The sequence below is a fragment of the Solanum pennellii genome, chromosome 1 (genome assembly GCF_001406875.1).
Source record: "Solanum pennellii chromosome 1, SPENNV200".
In the NCBI taxonomy this organism is placed as follows: Eukaryota; Viridiplantae; Streptophyta; class Magnoliopsida; order Solanales; family Solanaceae; genus Solanum; species Solanum pennellii.
Window position 1 is genome coordinate 44,838,285 of NC_028637.1, and position 21,296 is coordinate 44,859,580.

Sequence of the window (21,296 nt, forward strand, 5' to 3'; positions counted from 1 at the left end):
GCGGAAGATCATGCATCGCGAGTCAATATTCATGAATCACGGAAGATAATGCCTCACGAGTCAATGTTCATGCATCACGGAAGACCATGCATCGCGAGTCAATATTCATGCATCGCGAGAAGATATTTATTTCTCGCAGAAAGTTATGCATCGCGGGAAGATTTCATGCCTCACCGAAAGTTATGCATCGCGGCAAGATTTCATGCATCGCGAGAAGATTTCATACCTTGTAGAAATTTATGCATCACGAGAAGATTTCATGCCTCGTTAAAATTTATGCATCGCGAGAGGATTTGATGCCTCACAGAAAAGTTATGCATTGTGAGAAGATTTCATACCTCACAGAAATTTACGCATCGTGGGAAGATATTAATACCCCGCAAGAAGTCATGCACTGCCTGAAAAGGAAATCGTGCATCCCAAGAGAAGTATTTATCCATCGGCATCAACTATAATCTTTTATTTTGATAAAAGTAAACATCAAGAAAAGCATCGAAGACGACATCAAGAGGAATACTAACACACCGCATCAACTTTCCTTTATGTTGACATCAAATGAAGAATACATTTAAAATTATATTGCAAACATAAGACATAAGTTTTATTTGCTTTATGTCAAACCAATCAAGTTGACATCAAAGGTCGACGAGAACAATTAGGTGTCGACATGGTAAAAGACACTGTCTCCCATCTTAATTGCATCTCCATGCTGACGAGTTTTATCTATGTTTTGTCGAGATCATCCGAAAGAATGAATTCTCCGAAACATACCACTGATGCGGACGACATCAAAAAGGATGCAGCACAACGTGGAACTTTTCTTAGCAGCGAACTGGGACATACTCCAAAGAAGAGTGTCAAACTCTTAGGGCGCGAGCAGAGGGGCGAATTCCACAACAATCAAACCACACCCCTGTTAGAAGGCATGTGGGATTTTTCTTTATTTTTGGCAGTTTCGATTTTGCATCCAGAATTTCGGTCTACCGGAGGCAAGCTTCCTATCTGAGTGACATGCACCAAGATTTTTGGAAGTTATGTCTGTGTAAATTCTTAATTATGGGTGTGAAGCGCGCTACATTCATGACTAAGAGGTTACAAGCCTCTTTTAATACTCGATTTAATTGGTCACTCGTCCAGAGCCTAAAGTCATCTTGCATAATAGATTTCTTTTCCACCGATGGAGTCGAACTACAAACAACCTGATTCCTAAAGTTTAAGGATATGTAGGCAGGCTCAGTGTTGAAAAGTCGGCTGTATTCCAAGGAAACCCATTTTGGGGTGCGGTCATAATTCCTAAAGTCCGTACCAAAGTCCCTTTGTTAAAGATTAATGTGTGTTCGGTCAAAAATTGGATTGGTCAATTTCATTTTCTCGAATTTCTTGCATCAATCCAAGTAAAATGAGGGACATTTGTTGACACCCAAATTTTGACCTCCTCGATATTTAATTAACGGTTTTCTTAATTCTAAAATGATTTGAAACAATTAGTTCTTACAAATTTCAAATTTGTAAGTCATTTTAAAGTTTTATATTTTTAGTAATATCTAGGGCTAATATAATTATGCATATAACTAGTATATTTTATGAATATTCGCCGATCGTCCTAAATAATATTTTTGTTTTTGCTCTATTAATTGGGCAATTATCTAAGTCAACTAATTTTCATATTCTTGATTTGTTGGTTTATATTTTGCTTTATTTAATTATCTTATGTCGTTAAAATTAAGAAGTTCGTTAATTAGTCGACATTAATTCGTCTTATTTAAATTTTTAGTCAATTTTTCGAAGTTGTTTTGATTTGATTATTTCCTTAAAGTCCCAAAACAGCCCATTGTCTGGAATTTTTAAAGCCCAAATCGTTCAGCCCTTTCCCTTTATTTCCCATATACCAGCCCACTTAAAGTATTACACAAATAGAATTCCCCAGCCCATTTTTTTAATTTTCCAACCTAAAAATTGACCCACCTGTCACGTTATCTACCCGACCCGCACCCCTCTTCCCAAAAGAAATCTGGAAGCGATAAAAGAAAGACTCAGCGACGGCAATACACGCAACGTTAACGGAAAAGCAATGGCAGCCTTGCACGTGCCTCACACAGAAGTGAGTTCACGGAACCGGCAGCCCCAGCGTTCAAGGGCGGGCTCAAGATGTCAATTTCAGCGTGAAAATAGACGGAAAGGATCAAGGATTACAAGCAGTACACTGTGTTCTTATCCTCTTTCTCGCATCCTTCTCATCTGGTACGTCCCAGCAGCTGCCAAATTCGTCCTTCACGTCGAGCTGGAGTAATCTCCGCTATTCGCTCTTCCTAGGGACGAAATCGAACAGTTGCACTCATTTTCCCGTTTGAAGGCTGCGATTTGGTACAACGTACAACCAGCTTTCTTTCGTCCTTAAGGAAATTTTGAATTTGGAAGGTTGATTTTGGTTTTTCCCTTCTTACCCTTTTCCCCCCAAAACCGAAACCCATTTCTTCCACTATATATGCTCGTCTTCTGTTCTAAAAAAGGGGATTTTTTTGAGAGGTGTAGAATTGAAAAGGAAAAAAGAGAAATCTGAAAATCAGGTTACAAATTCATATCAAAATACCTTTGGGAAAGGAGAGGCAATAGTGTTAGCGTTTTGAAGCGATATTCTGCTTAAAGTTTCCAACCCGTCGTTCAAATTCGAGTCTTAGTGTCGGAGTTCGCTGCTTGTTTCCTTGCTCGAGTTCTCAGTTCTGCTGCCCAAAAGAAGGTACTGTCATCTCCTTCTTAATACTCTCTTCACCTTTCTCTGTTTTCTTAGAAGATGATATGTTTCGATGTCGGAAAAGCCTCATTACGTTTTTTTTTTATTTTTCGTGAATTTGTTAAATATTTTAGTGTGTTATATTTGTTCTTAGATGATTCCATTAGTTGGTGTAGTTGAAGTCAATAAGTCTGCACCTAGTGTTGGCGTTTCTCCGCTACTCGTTTGAGTATTGTTCGCTATTCTCTTTGTGCATTGTATTTATTCATGCCTATTTGTGTTTATGTCCAACATGCCAGTTTGGAGAATAGGGCTGCCTTCTTTAATTATTTATGGTCATTTGTTGTTAATATAATTTGGCCGAATAGCTACATCTAATTTTCTGTTTTTAAATGATAAGCTAGCATCTCTAGGCTTTTGTAGATATATTTTATTTTAGTATTTGACATTTATTTCTTGTTGGGTGCAGCCTATTGACTTTTCTTCTAGGATTGATTTCCAGTAGTTTGCTTGAATGTTATTTTCTCCTTGGAATAACTTGCAGAGATTAACATGGTTCAGTTAGTCTTAAGCATGTACAAATGAGGCTTCACGAGCTTGTGGGTAGACAAAATGGTTTGATAATTTTTTTTTCTTTTTTTCTTTCTTCTCTGTTGTGACTTCACTGTCTAAATTGGAATGCAAGTCTTCGAGGCTATCCTCTTGTTTTTTGAACTCTCCCGTTATTTGTCATGTTGTTCCAAGGGCTACTAACTCCGGCCACTGGTTCACCGAGTATGAGTTGAATCAATATCGTTAATGTAGTTGTTCTCGTAATTTCATTGGATAGCCTCCCATTATATTTTTGATTTTTCAGATTTCAGCATGTCTTCATCTTACAAACTTTGTGTAGATTTTTATGCTAATATCACGTTTGGTTTATCAGTATTCAACATGATATCTTGTAGGCATGGATTCACTCTGACCTAAATCTAGTTTTGCATAATAAGTTGGTTCCCTTTTTAGCTCAAATCTGAAAGTTTTTTTTCTTTCTTCTTTGTTATTTTAGCTTCTCTTTTGTCATTTGATAAGTTCTGAAAATCTCTAGTTCTAATTGAAAACTCGCATTATTCTATCTGTTTTGATCAAGTCCATAGCGTAGCAGCTGAACAAACGCGAATCCGTGGCTAAAGGCTCGATGTTCTCGTTCGTGTCAAATTAATTTAGACAATGTCTTTTATACATATGTTTCTTAGCTTGGTCATCTGCTTTTCAATCAAGAATTGATCTTCATAAAGCCTTCTGTAAACGTTTTTGTCTATGTTTATTCTGATACTATATTTATAGTTAATATTGAAAGGAAGTAGTTTTCAAATATTTATATAGTTGAGGGAAAAAGTGTCAGGACCATCTGTGTGCTTTAATGTATTTAAAGTTACCCACAAACTTAAATAACTTAAAATATTTCTATAGTTGTTCATGCATCATTATTATTATTATTTCCAAGATTGTTACATGTTTTGAATTTTACTGCCATTTATTACATGTGCTTTTGGATAAAATTAATGGCGTCAATTGTTTTCTCTTATCCATTTCATTTATTTATTTATTTTATCTCAAGGTGTTAAGTGGCAGTTTACTTATATTTATTATTTGGGGATCTGTTAATCATCCTTAAGATATGATTCGAAGATCACTAGTTTTTTTTTTATTTTTGTTCTTCGTTGTATGTAAAATCTGTTCGAGTTCGCTAAAAAATCACCCATTCTATGCATTTCGAGAGAGCCAAAAAGGCTCAACTCCCTTCTATCGAGCCATTCCATGATACCGCCGCACAGATCCGAAGTTTAAAGGATTGAAGATAGTCAAAGACGTCGGATTAGAAGACCCTTTATTTTCATTTTTTTTTAATTTTTATTTTTAGTGGGTCTAAGCCCTTGTGGTCCTCTCTTATTTATTTCGTATTTTGTATTAATTTTTAGAACTTAGGACAGGTATAAAAAGAAAATGGGTCAAAAACCCAAAACAGGTGGGTCCAAAAACTGGTCAAGGCGAACAGAACCCGGATTTAGACCCAAATCTCTTTCCCCCTCTCTCTTTACTTGCTTTTAATTACTTGTCTATTTTACTTGTAGTTAGTTTAAAAGTTAGGAAAATTCAATTCCCTGCAAAATGCCACTTTTGATTTTAAGAATCCCTGAACCCTTTTAAATATTTTTAAATAATTTTATCTGTTGAAGTCTTTCGAAATAAAGGTTTTCTTAATTTTCCTCAAAATTAAGTGGCGACTCTAAAAAGTCAAAAACCCTTCAAAACAAATATTTTTTTCCGAGATATTGATAAAGCAACACCGGGATGAATGGAGTACTATGAAACATGGGATTATGTCAACATTTTTGGAATCAGGTCGTCCACTCAGGGAACAAAAATTCTTCCGTTAAAATTGAGCACACCCGTTGCATCAAGAGTCCCTCCTTATGCCTTGCAAGGCATTATATTCTTTGTGAGCTCATTCAAACTCTCATCCTCAAAGTCTTTACTTGATCTTCTTAATAATGTGGGCCTAACCTCAATACTGGCTAAGACCCTAACTTTCTTTAAGATGCCCAATGTCATGAACTTAGACTCCAAGGTTTGAATTTCCTTGGTCAAAGGTCACTTGGATACACTCAAGCAATCTAGACTACCCCTACTCACCACTTTCCAGCTTAATGTGTCTACAACCATATTAGCCTTACCTCGATAATACTTGATGGTAACATTATAATCTTTGAATAACTACATCCACCTTCATTGTGTGAGATGAAGTCTTTCTGAGTGAATACATGTTGTAGGCTACAACAATCAGTAAACACCTAAAACATGACAAAATAGAGGTAATGTGTCATATATTAATGATAAACACTTCCTCTTCCAACTCCAAATCACGTGTAGGATAATTTCTCTCATGCACATTTATTTGCTGCGACACAGCAAACATAATCTATTACATTCTTATCCAGCATCAACATATTACCCAAACCCAAAAGTGAAGCATCATAACAAACACCGAAATATTTGTTGTGCCAAAATAGGTGATGTGGTCAGAAGATTCTTGAGCTTTTAGATGCTCTCTTCACATTTGTCAGTCCACTTGAAGGGCACCTTCTTTTGGGTCAGTCTCGTCAAATGCATGGAGAAATAAGTAGAACTCTTCACAAATCGACAATAGTAGGTAGGGAGTCCCATAAAACTCCTAATTTCAGATACAAAGCTAGGTTGGATCCAATTTCTGACTACTTTGATTTTTTGGAGATCTACCATTACTCTTTCCCTTGAAACTACATGTCCCAAAAAGCAACTAAAGTCAACCAGAACTCACACTTGGAAAGTTTGGCATATAGCTTTTGTCTCCCAATTACACCCAAAATAATACGATGACGATCGCATGATCTTTCTTACTATTCAAATAAACCAAAATGTCATCAATAAAAACAATCACAAATGAATCCATAAATGGTTACACACCATTCATCAAGCTCATGAAAGTTGCCGACACATTTATCAACCCGAACAACATCACTACAAACTCATAGTTCCCACAGCGGGTCCTAAACATTGCTTTTGGTATATACTCGTGCCTGATATTTAACTGATGGTAAAAAGACCTTCGATCAATCTTAGATAAACCCGATGCACCTTGCAAATGGTAAAAGAGATCATTTATTCGAGGCTATGGATACTTATTTGAAATGGTGACCCTATTTAACTATCGATAATTTATGCACAATCTCATACTACAATTTTTTTTTTTTTAACAAATAAGAAAGGGGCATCCCATAGGGAAGCACAAGGATGGATGAATCCTTTATCAAGTAGTTCCTAGATTTAATACTTAAGCTCTCTCAATTTTAGCAGTGACATACGATAAGGAGGGATTAAGATACGGCAAGTACAACGTTCCAAATCAATGCTGAATATATATTTATCTAGAGGCCTACCTGGAAAATCGATAGGAAATACTTCCTTAAATTTAGACAGTACCATAATAGACTCAATGGTGGAATAAATAATACAAACATCTCGACATTATCCAATTACGCTGAACACTCCTACCCCACTAGTTTCTTGTCCCAAATGGAAGATGTGACCTTAGATGGCTTAGGCTTGTACACATCTTCGCACTCTAACATTTCCTTACTCAATAACTCTACTATCATATACTTAGTTTAACTATTAAGCACAAAAAAATAGAGGTATAACCAAGTCATGCCTAAGATTTAATAAAAGTCAGTCATGCATAAAATAACCATATTAGCCCAAGTTTGGAACTCATAAACATATCATGAAAAGTACGATATACATGTGTGACTTTGATACACTCCACAACTAGAGTAGAAACATTGATGGGGGCATCAAGTACATCACAAAATGCATTAAATCTCAAGGAAAACTTAACTGACCTGTATGAGAAAGTAGATCCTAAATCAAACTACACATTATCCATCCAGTCAGAGGCAAGAGTAGTAATTGAGATCTTTGCATCAGATGTCTCTGCCTCTTTCTTGCCGGGAAAGGCATAAAACTTAGTCCTCTCTTCTTTAAAAACAACCTCCTCCCCTGCCTGCGCCTCTCCTCTACCTGCATTACCATTTCCCCGGCATCCACGACCTTGTTGCTTCCCTCCTCGCGCACCTTGTGGACGTACTCTACCATAATTACCGTTGCATGTGAGTATCATTGCTCTAGTTTGCTGCTGCGCAGGGTTAGTAATATGTGGATAGGGAAAATCTCTCTTCATATGTGCAGGTTCTCAAGAATTTAGAAATGGTGAGAAAAAAAATGTCTCCAGCCAAAGGTATTGCTCCCTAGCTATCATGAATAGAATTCTGCTATGGTTTTTGTGAGTAACTACTTGTAGAAGCGGGCATGGCCTACTAAATTGGCTGATTTGTAAGTGTCGACCTCCGTGAAACTCTAAAGTTGTCAAGACCCTCATAATCAACTAAGGTATATAGAGACTCACATGTGCCGTAAACGGTTAATAGCTTGTTAATAAAATGTTTTTAAACTTGTATAGTTGATTTGAAGTAGTTAGGAGGTCAAATGTCCAAGGTCAACCAAGACGTTCGAAAGTTAGTCTTTAGGCGTGCTAGTGTGTTCTAGTGTGTCTTAGCATGTTTTATGTATTGTTTGGTGCGTAAAATGATAGGATAGGATCCTAACTTGTGTATGATCATATTTAGGGTCAAAACTTCTAGGTACAACTCCCCAAAGACCACCCAAAGGATCCTTGAGGAGGACTCAAAAGCTGGTTGTACATAGCTTTGGCAGTCTCAATAAATGACCATGCAAACCACGCCCCGTAGTATGGTTGACGTCCCATCTATTGGGGACATTTCACAACATTTAGGCGTGGGAGATCAGCCCCCAAAATATGAGCCTCAGTCAAAAATGACAGATGTACAGGACGGTGCCGTCATTCCCTAAACAGTCCGTCACTACCATCCGTAATTTGAACCTGCAATTTCTGTCTATGCACTACTAAGTTAAGGGGTGAATTGGGAAATTCACCTTATAATCCAAATAAGGTATGGGAGGTTATTTTATCCATTTTGAGGTATTTTTAGTTGGTTAAAAACATGAAAACCCCATTCACAATTCACTCTTAAAATGCAAAACCTTTCCCTCTTAAAACAAACACTAGCTTGAACCTCCATTGGAGATCAAGCTCAAGAACAACTTAGGGGACGAATTCTAATGGTTTAATCTTCAATTTTTCGTGGTCTTATCATATCATACGGTATGGTAATCCTTTATCCTTAGTTAACCTTTCATCTAAGGAGTTCTTTTAAAGTTTTTTCAAAGAGATTTCATATCAAAATTAGTATCTTTCAGTCAGGCCATCGGTTCGTTGTCAAATTATTTTCAAAGTCATTCTAAAGTTGAATTTATGATTAGCTACTGATTTTATGATTAATTTCAATACAATTTCATGAATAACACATGATCCTCCTAATTTTTTCAATTTAGCCTATAATGTGGGTATTATGATCTTATTTTTTCAATTTAGCCTATAATGTGGGTATTATGATCTTGTTTAGATGTTTATGAGAATATGATTTGATTATGTTGAATTGCCTATGAATATTATTATCTATGAGAATTTGTTATGAATTGTTTGGAATTGATCAATGAGTATCATAGCATTGGAGAGTTTGTACATTGACCTATTTCCTCTACTTAGCATAGAATGGATATTGAATGATGTTAATCGGTATGGTCCACTTATGGTGGTGGTGTTTACATTCTTATATATTCTTATATGTTATGATCATGGCCTTGAAGGAAAATTCATGTTTGGTGAAGTGTGGTTATGATGATCACACATAAGAGGATGTATGTCTAGTCTTGTATTCTAGTTTATGATCTAGGGTGTATTGATTGTATTATGAACACGTGAATGATTATGTTTGGATTAGGTATGGTCTATATGGTTAACATTGATGAAGTACTATTGAATAATGGCCCTTACCTATGTACCCCTATATGATTCTGTAGTCTTATATGCATGAGTTGGAGTCTTCTATTCAAAGATTGAATATGCTCTTCTCTCCTATGATGTAATGTGAGTTTGTGTAGTCTACAGTACTTAAATACACTACATGTGTGTGACTTAAGACTAGAGGAATGTTGTACATGTGTTTTGATCTTTAGAGGGTGGCTTCCTCATTACCATGTTGTTGTAATTATGAGATCATGTTGACCAATATGTATACACACACCTCATGCTTGACAACAAGTGTAGTATGTTCATGAAATTACGTAAATGTAACTTAAAAAGGATGACTTGATAGGCGTACTAGTATATGTAAGGGTATGAGACTTTGAGACTACACATTACACATGTGTACCTTGATAGGATTGTTCCTAGGATGAGGTTTTTATACACTTATGTTATGAAAGTATGATTAAGCTATGAACATGATAAACATTGTGATTATGATAAATGCATGATTATGAGGGATTAGAAGTGATCTGTTATGCATCTTAGTATTATGTTATGATGTAATTAATATGACTAATGAAGTATAAACAAGTGTTGTCGAAATGTGTTTATGTGAAAGATTTCCTCATATATGTATACTCACAAACACATGAATGCATGAATGAAGAATGTTATGATAATCTACTAAAGTAGTGTCTTTTGAAAGTTGTTACTCAATTGTATTCTAAACTAGACTATGCTATAAATATGCTATGCCTATGTGAAAGGATATTCTCACATGAGTTTGGTTTTTATGATAGGACATTCTCATCATTAACCTATGAGCTATACATATTAGTGGTTAATCTCGTAAAGCCTATTTTTATGAAGTAAAGTTAATGAAAGGATTTTGAAAAAGGGAACTTAGCTTAACACAGAGTGAGCTTGACAATAAGGGGTGCCCCTTCCCAAAAAGGAAGATATGTTCACCAATGTTCTCATGACGTGGAAACTAGAATGTCAATTGGCATAAAGAGGGTTTCAATTATACATCTCCAAGTTCCTTAACTAGGTGCACCCCATAGGACCTAGCAAGTGGATCAACCTAGATGCTAACATAATGTTTTACGTTGGCATGTAGAGCACCTCCTTTCGGTGTGGGGTTCCATGACACCGGATTTCATGTTTCGCTCACATGACTTAGTGTTGGTTAAGGCAAAGCTTCTCTGAAGTAAAATGAACAATGGAAATAAGATGATGAACCCTAACTAGGATCACATAAGAGAAGTTGCTTACTGTAGGTGAGGGTTTGAGACTTTACTTATGTATTGCACAAGTAGCTCTTGAAGGGAGTTCTACAAGGGAATTATATATGTATATGTATATGTATGTGTCTCTTATGCATGACATTATTTTATTGACCTACTTGTATGATAATATGCATGATGTTGGTCTTATTGGCTATATAATGAAGGTCTTACTAGATATACATGTAGTTAGTTGTACTTGTCCTATCGAGGTATGAAGTAAGTGCCAATGCTTTTGGTGTTTATGTGGGTTTACTTTGTCTATGTATGGTTATGGGACTTCACATATACATTGCAACAGTAGGCTTAGATTGATATTATGAGTAAGGTCTTATGATGTCTTCATGGAGTGAAGTTCAAATATGCATTTGTTGACTATTGTCTCATCATGATGATATTGGTAATCTTGAGTTGTATGTTGTCTTGGAATGAGTCGTCTATGTGGATCATGAAGTATGTTGTTCATATGTGAAGTATATGTCTCATGATATGTTATGCTTCTGTGAATGTATATGTTTAAGTTAATGAAGGTAATATGAATGTTCACCTTGGTGACCTTAAGGTGATGGTTGAGTGTGGATGATGGAATGGGACACTATTCATGCATTGCACAATTATTACTAAAGGGTTACTTTGGGATAAAGGAGGTAAGGTAATTGAAAGATAATACTATGAAAATGAGGAATGTGCCTTCAATGTAATATGTGGATTTATGTGATGTTATAAGTATTGTACATGTCTATATGAAGTATGTGAACTATATGATGTTTTTTATTGTAACGTTCATGAAGTTTTACTAAAAAACATGATGCATGGTTTCTAACTAAAAGTCCTCTTTCAATTTATGTTTTTGCATGGTTGTCATACTTAGTCTATTCTTGTAATAGTTCCATTTTTCTTCATCTTTTTACACAAAGTGTAGGTGGTGAATGACTAGAGGATGTATCTTAAAGTGAAGGGCTTGATAGATGTTTTTCAAGCTCACGAAAGGGATCCTTAAGATTCAAGTTTATGTAATAGCATAGATATTATTTTATGTTGTTAGGGGCATTGTCCCTATTCTACTCTATTGATAATGAGTCTAAGATGGCAAAAGAAACTTAGAATCTAACAATGTATTATGATATTTTATTATATATGAAGTGATGTTATAGCATTTGATGTGCTATGAAAAGTTTTTAAAATATTCCGCTAAATTTCTATATTGATACAATGATTGATGTATATGGGCTTGTATTAGAACTCCGAGAGGTCACGTACGTCGTGTTACTTCCGGGGGTGCTCCCCAATCGTGACAAATGTGGTAGAGAATGAGGTTATAAAAAGTGGTTTTAGGGTCCAAAGTCTCATATTTCCACGTCTAGTATATTTTTGTTCATCGGTGGTAAGTCGCGACACATTTATGAGTGAGAGGCTATAAGACGATATAGTTATCACATTATTCACTACTCTAGGTTCCTACTATGAACTTAACTCTACATGATATCTCTCTTATGTTTCCTTGTCCGATGGTCTTTTAGATGTGATTACTTGGATGGAATGATCTCTCAATGCTTGAGGGAGAAAAGGTGAAGTTTGATGCTTACTATGGTTATTATGACTGAATGAGTACATGTGAAGGTGAATTTGGTATGTTTTGATGTCATGCCATTTATGACTATAGGTGATCTATTAGAAATGATATATTCTGTTGAGAAGTCATGTTATGATATAGTCATAGCTTGTTAAGAATTGTTATGGTTGAATGGAGCCCCTTTGAAATTATAAGTTACCTTATGATTATGTCGAATATAGTTTAATGTTATGAGATAGGCTTGAAATGCTTTGGAGAAACGTGGTAAATAGTGAAAGATGAATGTTGCCTTGTATATGTGTAATGTTTCAGAGTTGCCCTTGTGTGGATTGGAAGCTTTCTCCTAAGGAGGGGAGATGTGTGTTAAACCTAGTAATGAAATTATGAACTATGCTAGTTAAGGGAGAACTCTTATGACTAATCAATAAGTCCATATGTGAACCTACTCTAAGAGTGGGGAAAAAAGGAAGAAAGGGTTCTATTCCATAAGTTGGGATTATGATTGGCCTTAAAAGGTTGACTTAGAGGGATGTATATACCCCTTAGTTCATGGAAAGAGGAAAAGAATTGATGTTGACCTACTTAAAAGTGGTAGTTTTCTTTTAAGTTTGATTCTACGTTTGGTCATCCAAAGGAAGTGCTTAGATTGAACCTTTGTAGGTTTGGTCTTGAATTTTCTTGACCTTGGTATTTAAGGGCATGATGTGATTAGGCTTACCCCAAGTTTGGTATAATGTGGCTTGATGGTAAGGTTTTGAGTGACCTTAATGTTCATATGTTGAGTTCCCTTGAACTTCTCTATGTTGAGAATCACTTTTATGTGTTAATGAAGGGTGTGCATAAGCTTAGATCCCAAGAGAGGGATGATGTGCTTAGTTATTAAGGTTGGTAAGCTAAAGTTACCCTAAAATTGAGATAAGTTGCTCTTAAATAGGTTTACCCTAAGTGGGGGATGATGATGTGAGTAGTAAGATTATTGATATTCCTATACTTCCTTATATTCTTACTCAAGCTTGAAATAAAGAGTTCCTTGTAGCTTGTTTCATGATGGGAGTCTTGTGTATAAGTATATGTTGCATGTTCTCCATATGTTATGCATGTCTTAATTGATACTATGTTATGCACATTTTAAAATTTTCTTATTGCATGAAATAGATTGTTGATCAAATTCATGTTTCTCATGTTGATTGTGCATCTAGATATGTTAATATTGCATTTGACTTCATAAGATGATGTCAGGAACACGCTTGATGTCACTTATAAGGTGTGGTGTTTGCCTCGCAATGAGAATTTGAGTTTTCTTTAAATGAGAAATGATGAGTCCCTTTGAAAATGTATGACTTTTCTGACTTGGGAAGTGTTAATGTAGGCTAACACTTGAGAAGTGAAGGTATGTCTAGCCAATGTCTTTATGTGTACCTATGAATTGTATGAATTTCCCTAAATGATCCATGTTTATGAAAACTAGTGTCATGTTAAAAATTGAAACTGTGAATTAACTTTCTATTGCTATGATGTGTGTGGTGTGATTTACCATTTTGACTTCACAAGGAAGGGAGTATGAGCATAATTTGGATAAAAGTGGAGAATTTCTCCTTAAAATGAATTGACCTTTGTGCATTGCTTGTATATGAACTTTATAATAACATGTGAGTATGTTAAGGAGAAGTATATTCCTCCTTAAACATAAATAAACATTGTAATGTTATGTGTGGCGTTGATGGTATTTTGTCTAAGTGATAAGGGTCTTTGTAGATCTACATCACTCATGATCTATGTGCATTTAGTATGAGTTGCTTATTTGCCTATTGAGTGACGATGTTGAGCATGCCTATATCTTATTTAAAGGATATTGCGTGTTTAGATCTTAATGAAATAAAATGTAAAGATCATGTCATGATTAGGAGAAGGATGTTCCTCCTATGAACATGAGAAATGCCTATGCGTTTGATGCATTAAGGAGTGACTGAATGAAGGTTTTATTTGGTTGTGTTGCATTCTGTACATGATGGTAGGAATTTCGTGTTACTTATAAGTTTGGTGCATTGACTATTATGTGATGATATGTCGAATGTTGTGAGCTACTATATCGGTCATTGAGTCCTTGAAAGTGTTTTAAAACTTCCAAGTTGCATTCAAGAACGAATGTTCCCAAGTGGATGATATGTCATGACCCTCAAAATGAAATAAGCTATCTAGAGCGTCACATGTACCTTAAAAGTTTAATAACTTGTTAATAAAATGTTTTGCAGTTTCTACAGTTGATTTGAAGTGGTTTGGAGGTCAAACGTCCAAGAACGACCAAGACGTTCGAAAATTCATCTTTAGGAATGCTAGCGTGTCTTTGCATATTATATGTATTGTTTGGTGGGTAAAATATTAGGATAGGACCTTAACTTGTAAATGACCGTATTTAGGGCTAGAACATCCGGGAACGACTCCCCAAGAACCACCCAAAGGGTCCTTGAGGAGGACCCAAAAGCTTGAAGTATCAACGATCATGCAAATGACGCCCCATAGTATGGTTTGACGTCTCGTTGATTGGGCGCATTTCTCCACACCTAGACATGGGATCTCAGCCCCTATATTATGAGCCTCACTAACAAACAACAGATGTGCAGGTTGGTGCCGTCGTTCCATCAGCGGTCTGTCACTGCCATTTTAGTTTGGACCTGTAATTTTGTGTAAGCGCTGCCCAAGTTAAGGGGTGAATTGGGAAATTCACCCCACGTTCCAAATAAGGTATCAGCGGTTATTTTGTCCAATTTTAATTATTTTTAGTTGGTTAAGAACATGAAAACTCCATTCATAATTCATTCTTCAAAATCAAAAACCTTCCCTCTCAAAACAAACTCTCTTTAGAACCTTCATTGGAGATCAAACTCAAGAACAACTTAAGGGGATGGATTCTAATGGTTTCTTCATAAATTTTTGGTGGCCTTCTCATATATTAATGTATGGTAATACTTTATCCGTAGTTAACCCTTCATCTATTGGGTTCTTTCAAAGGTTTTTGAAAGAAATTTCATGATCAAAATTGTCATCTTTCAAACTAGCCATGGCTTCATTGTAAAATTGTTATCAAAGTCATTAGAATGATGAATTTATGATTAGCTACTGATTTTATGATGAATTTAAACCCAATTTCATGAAGAACCCAAGATCCTCCTAATATCTCAATTTAGCCTGTAATGTGGGTATTGTGATTTTATTTAGATGTTTATGAGATTATGATTCGATTATGTTGAATTGCCTATTGCTATTGTTATCAATGTAAGTTTTTGATGAATTGTTGAGAATTGATCAATGATGATCATAGCATTGAAGAGTTGGTAAGAAGAACTATTTCCTCTACTATCATAGAATGGATATTGAATGGTGTTGATTGGTATGGTTCACTTATGGTGGTGGTGTTTACATGCTTGTATATTATTATATGTTATTATCATTCCCTTGAAGGAAAATTGATGTTTGGTGAAGTGTTGTTATGATGATCACACACATGAGGTTGTATGTCTAGTCTTCCGTTCTAGTTTATGATTTAGGTTGTATTGATAGTATTATGAACATCTGAATGATTATCTTAGGGTTAGGTATGGTCTCTATGGTTAACACTGATGAAGTACTATTTACGAATGACTCTTACCTATGTACCCCGATATGATTGTGTGGTCCTATATGCTTGAGTATGAGTCTTCTATTCAAAGGTTGACTATGCTTTTGTCTCCTATGATGTAATGTAAGTGTGTGTAGTCTATAGTCCTTAAATACTCTACATGTGTGTGACACAAGACTAGAGGGATGTTGTACATGTGTGTGATCTTTAGAGGGTGGCTTCCTCATTACCATGTTGTTGCCATTATGTGATCATGTTGACCAATATGTACACACATATATCTCATGCATGACTACAAGTGTAATATGTTCATGAAAGAATGAAAATGTATCTTAACTAGGATGACTTGATAGGTGTACCAATATAGGTAAGGGTATGAGACTTTACCTATACATTGCACATGTGTACCGTGATAGGATAGTTCCTTGGGTGAGTTATTTATGCACTTGAGTTATGAAAGTATGATTAAGCTATGAACATGATAACCAATAAATGATGATAAATGTATGGTTGCAAGGAATTAGAAGTGATCTCGTATACATCTTAGCCTACATTATGATGTAATGAATATGACTAATGAAGTACGAACATGTCTTGTGTAAATGTGTTTATGTGAAAGGTTTCCTCATATATGTACACACACACACACATGAATTCATAAATGAATCATATTATGATAATCTAGTAAAGTAGGGTATTTTAAAAAGTGTTACTCAATTGTACTCAAAACTAGACTATGCTATGAATATGTTACGTCCATGTGAAACGATATTCTCACATTAGTTAGGTTTTGATGAAAGGAAATTCTTATCATTAACGTATGATCTATGCATAAGAGGGGTTAATCTCCTAAAGTATATTTTTATGAAGAAATGTTAATAAAGGCTTCTTTCAAAAAGGGAACTTAGTCTAGCAACGAGTGAACTTGACAATGAGGGGTGCCCCTTCCCAAAATGGAAGGTATGTTCACCATTATTCTCATGAGGGGGAAACTACAATGCCAATTGGAATAAAGAGGTTTTCAGTTATACATCTCCTGCTTTCTTAACTATATTTACCCAATAGGACCTAGCAAGTGGATCCATCTAGATGCTAGCATGATGTTAATGAGCACCTCTTTTCGGTGTGGGTTCCTTGACATAGATTCTATTTTGAGCTCACATGGTCTAGTTTCTGTCAAGGCAAAGTTTCCCTAAAGTAAAATGAATAATGGAAGTAAGATGATGAACTCTAACTAGGATCAACTAAGAGAAATTGCATACAGTTGGTGAGGGTATTGGACTTTACCTCTGCATTGCACAAGTATATCTTGAAGAGAGTTCTAGAAGGGAGTTCTATATGTATATGTATTATATGTGCCTCTTATGCGTGAAATTATAGTATTGACCTACTTCTATTATAATATGCATGATGTTGGTCTAATTGGCTGAATGATGAAGGTCTTACTTGATATGCATGTAGTCAGCTATACTTGTCATATTAATGTATAAAGTAAGTTGCAATTCTTGTGGTCTCTTTATGGGTTTACTTAGTATGTGTGAGGTTATGGGGCTTCACATGTACATTGCAATAGTAAGCTTAGACTGACATTATGATTAAGGTCTTATGATATCTTAATAGAGTGAACTTCAAATATGCATTTGTTGACTATTGTCTCATCATGATGATATTGGTAGTCCTGACTTGTATTTTGTCTTGGAATGAGTCTTGTATGTGGTTCATGAAGTATGTTGGTTCATATGTAAAGTATGTGTCTCATGATATGTTATACTTCCACGAATGTATATGTTTGAGTTAATGAAGGTAATATGAATGTTCACCTTGGTGACCTTAAGGTGATGCTTTAGTGTGGATTGTGGAATGGGACACTATTCATGCATTGCACAAGTTTACGAAAGGGTTACTTTGGGGTAAATGAGTTACGGTAGTAGAAAGATAATATAATGAAAATGAGGAATCTGCCTTCAATGTAATATGTGGATTTATGTGACGTTATGACTATTGTACGTGTCTAAATGAAGTATGTAAACTATATGATGCTTGTTTAGTAATGTTCTGAAGGTTTACTAAAAGACATGATGCGTGGTTTCTAACTAAAATTCCTGTTTCATTTCATGTTTTTGCATGGTTACCATACTTAGCGTGTTCTTGTACTAATACCATCTTCTTCATCTTTTTACACAGAGTGTAAGTTGTTATGACTAGGGGATGTCTCTGAAAGTGAAAGGCTTGATAGATGTTTCCCAAGCTCAAGAAAAGGACCCTTAATATTCAAGGATTTCCTATGTCAAGTTCTTATTCAACTTTATGTAATAGCTTACATATTATTTTATGTTGTTAAGGGTTGTGTCCCTATTCTACTCTATTGTTTTTTAGTCTAAGATTGCAAAAGAGACATAGAGTCTAACTATGTATTATGATATTTTAGTATATATGAAGCGATGTTCTAGCATTTGATGTGCTATGAATTATTTTAAAAAAATTCTGCTAAATATTTATGTCAATGCGATAAATGATGTCTATGAGCTTGTATAAGAACTCCGAGAGGTCAAGTACGCCATGTTACATTCGGGGGTGCTCCTAGATCGTGACAGATGTAGGAACATTAGAAGTTACATGTGATCTTTGACTTCATAGACAATGTCTTAACCTGCCCATCACGTCTAACTCGTTCCACTTTCTTTACAAAGTTAGTCACGTCCTTAAAACTTTTTCCTCTAGAGGTCTGCGAACATGCAATACGTGGAGTTTGGAGTTCAATCCCTTGAAAAAAGGCCAATCCTCTCCTCCTCTGTAGTCACCAATTGTGTAGCGTATCTAGAAAAGGCATGAAACTTAGCCTCATATGAAGCTACAGTCATACCACCGTGCTGCAAGGCTATGAACTCATCCTTTTTGCGATCTCTCAAAGTCTGGGCCACATACTTTTCTAGGAACAGAGTATGAAACTACGTCAAAGTAAATGGGGCAAGGCTTATTATCTGCATTTCACATAGGCCCTCCACTATTACTTAAACTCACCTTGAAACCGGAAGGTCACAAACTCGACCCCATGATGTTGTACAATACTTAAATTGTGAAGCCTTTCATAACAATCCTAAATAAACTCATAAGCGTCGTCACTCTCACAACCATGGAACACAAGTGGCTTCAGCTTCGGGAACTTAATTAGCATCTCATGCTCATTAAAAGTCACAATACGACCCAACAGGGGACAAAAAAGTCATTAGTATTTACAGCTCCACCAATTTTGGGAACAGTAACAGCAACAGGGGTTCATACACTTGTATTGTGGGAAGGACTCCACTGAGTTTGCTAAATTATGACCTTGTATGACAGAGATATGCCCGTTTGAAGTCGGGTCGTCCGGTTAAGGAAAGATACCCGAATTCAAAAGGGGTATTTTGTTATTTTCCTTACCCAATGAATGTATTTAGTCTTTAGTAAGTAATTAGAGGTCTATACTGATTTTGTTAAATTTATGCAATTAAAATTAACACCTAGGGTTTTGAGAATTGTTCAAGAAGAGGATAAAAGGAGAAATGTCAAGGGATTCTTGGAGATTTCTTCATAGATCAAAGGTCGTTTGGCCAAGGGTTAATCCCTAAAGAGGTATGTGAGTTCACGTAGTGTTGAGTTCCTTCACCCACACACCAATAATATCAATTCCAACGTAAAAATTGTTCTAGAAAGTTGAAGTTTTGATGTTCTTGATTTGTATTCTTGATTTTGCTTTCGTTCTTGAACTAAGACGGGATTGAGGAGAGATAATTTTATTTAGTTTAAGATTAGTTTTAAGTAGTTTCTTGTGTACATGTATTGGGTATCTGAAGCTGAAGAAAACTTGAGAAAAAGAATCGAATTTAATTGAATTAAGATTAGAAATGAGAAGATAAAATTTTCTGGACTGGACTAGGGAAGGGTGGCATGGCGCATCGGTAGTGTGCCAGGATAAGGTCTCTTGACTAAGGGTCTGGCACCCCGCGCCACCAATGTGCCAGGGTCGCTTTCCCCCGCCCATTTTTTGTCGTTTAGACCTTCTAAGTCCTTTTGAAGTGTGCTAACACTTCCTTGTAATTCTAACTACTCTATATGACCTATAACCTTCTAGAAATCATCCATAAACATTAATCACAACATTGAATCCATAAATTCAAATTCAAGGTGGAGCTAAGAGTCATGTCTTGAGATTTCTTTGAGTCGTTTTTCAAAAAGTCATTTACAATTGTTTTAAACTTGTTTTAAGCCTTAAGCATTGATTTGAGTAAGAGTGAGGGTGAAGTTCATTTTCTTAAAAATGATATATGGGAAATAAGTATTCCTAAAGAGTAAATTCTTTCACATTTAAGATGAGAGAAAACACCAATTTCCAAATGCATTTTCAAAAGTAGTTTTGAGTACCATCTCTTATAAGAGAAAGATTTTGTGCAACATTCTCAAAGAACAAAAAGAGTTATGTTTTTAAGAATATGATCTGAGTATATTTTGTGAGTAGTATTGTAACGACATATTCGTGTTTTTATGAAAAAGTCAATGGGAAAACAAATTGGACTAGAAAACTTTTGAGTAGTGACTTGGAATTTCCTAGAGTTGTCATGTTCAGGAGAAATTTGAGTCATATGAGATCTAGGGAAATTTGGAAATGAATAAGATGAATAAGACAAATATTATGAGTTTGATCACATGAGTAGTTAACACAGACATGAGGGAGACCGTATGACTTTACAGAATCGAATTCTGGAGAGTAAAACACACGAAATTAATCTTAGGCTGAGAAATTTTGTTTTTGAACGTCTAGGGTTGAAGGTGTGTTGTAAAAACACAAATTCTAACTTTCTGTCTCCGTGTAAGCTCCCAAGGAGGGGTTAGTTCCGAAAGGGCGGGGCCGTTATTACGGGGTCTGTCCCACTATGGCGGGATAGTCGTGACATAAATCAGGTAAAAAAACCAAAAATGGTCTTCCTAAAAACCCTCATTCTTGAGAGGTAAGAGAGTACCCATGGAATGTTCTTGACATCTTTCTACAACTTCTAGAATTCAAGGTATGATTACTACTTCCCTAATCCATTTTTTGAACTTTAGAACTTAGATTCTTGAGTAATTATCGTCGGGGGAGGGTTTTGACCTGAGGTTAATTGTGAAAAAAGCTCTAATTTAACATTAAGATATTGTGTTTACTCTAGGATTGATAAAGTAAATTATAATCCAGGTAGTTAGGCCTTATTCACTGATCATTGCATTGATTGATTTTTTTAGACCAGAAACAAACTGAGAGAATTAGGAAAGGGAAGACTCCAGTGTCTTAGGAGGATTCAAACTTGGTTTCAATGTAGGTGATGGTTTGATATCCTGCTTGTGTGATATATATTTCTTAATTTCTTCATTGTATGCATGTGTGTCTGTGTGTAGGTGAATAGTGAAATATGAATCTAATCTAATGCAATTAGTCTATATATGAACAATTACATGCCATGAATCCATTACTTGATTGCATGACTATGAGCATTGCTCATTATGGTTGTGATTGTGATTGTCGTTTTGCTGATTGGATCAGGTGTCACGTTTTGATACATATATTGTATTGGGTGTCACATTCTGACACATATATTGGATCGAGTGTCACG

The 21,296-nt window shown here is 35.6% G+C and overlaps 1 long non-coding RNA gene across 1 annotated transcript; it reads left to right on the top strand.

Moving 5' to 3' along the window:
- The first annotated feature begins 2,005 nt into the window (after positions 1 to 2,005).
- LOC107011448 lies at positions 2,006 to 18,124 on the top strand. The gene is made up of 2 exons (XR_001455893.2): positions 2,006 to 2,737; positions 17,857 to 18,124. It is a non-coding gene; the product is annotated as an uncharacterized LOC107011448 (long non-coding RNA).
- Positions 18,125 to 21,296: the final 3,172 nt, after the last annotated feature.